The following is a 610-nucleotide window of genomic DNA, read 5'->3' as shown; positions in this document are numbered from 1 at the left end:
ACCGGTGTTACAGATTTCCTTAATATAGACACAAAGACCGTGCAACAGTACAAGGTCCAATGTGTGACCTTTCACATGACTGTTTAAGATTGAATGAATCAATTAGATTCATAAAATCTTTGGCCAAAGGATTGCTTTCATAGCATACGTGAATATTGAAATCACCAACAATAAGAAGACAATCATATTTTAACACAATCACTGCCAGACACTCCGCAAAGTCAGTTATAAAATCCTTGTTGAACTTCGGAGGGCAATATTCAACCACGCACAACGCAGGAAAAGTATGCTTGAACTCTAAAAGTTGCAGTTCAAAGCTAGCGAAGATGTCACTGGGAGGGTGTCGGCAGTGGAAAGTGGATTTACAGTTGCTAGACTTCCACGCTTTCCAGTGGTCCGTGGGGAGCTGAGAAATCTACAGTCGGGAGGAAGAAATTCTGAGAAAGGGCTAGATTCACCTGCATGGAGCCAGGTTTTCATCAATAACAACCAGTGATGGTACCATCCATTGCTCCAGAGGTGAGAATCGATTGCATCGGTGGGCATTAAGTAGGCTTTGGATCTCACCAGTACACCACCCCGCTTTCCCCGTCTTCTAAGACGTTTCTTA

The sequence above is a fragment of the Etheostoma spectabile genome, chromosome 3 (assembly GCF_008692095.1).
Source record: "Etheostoma spectabile isolate EspeVRDwgs_2016 chromosome 3, UIUC_Espe_1.0, whole genome shotgun sequence".
Lineage (NCBI taxonomy): Eukaryota > Metazoa > Chordata > Actinopteri > Perciformes > Percidae > Etheostoma > Etheostoma spectabile.
The sequence above is the reverse complement of the archived record's forward strand: the minus strand, read 5'-3'. Positions refer to the sequence as shown.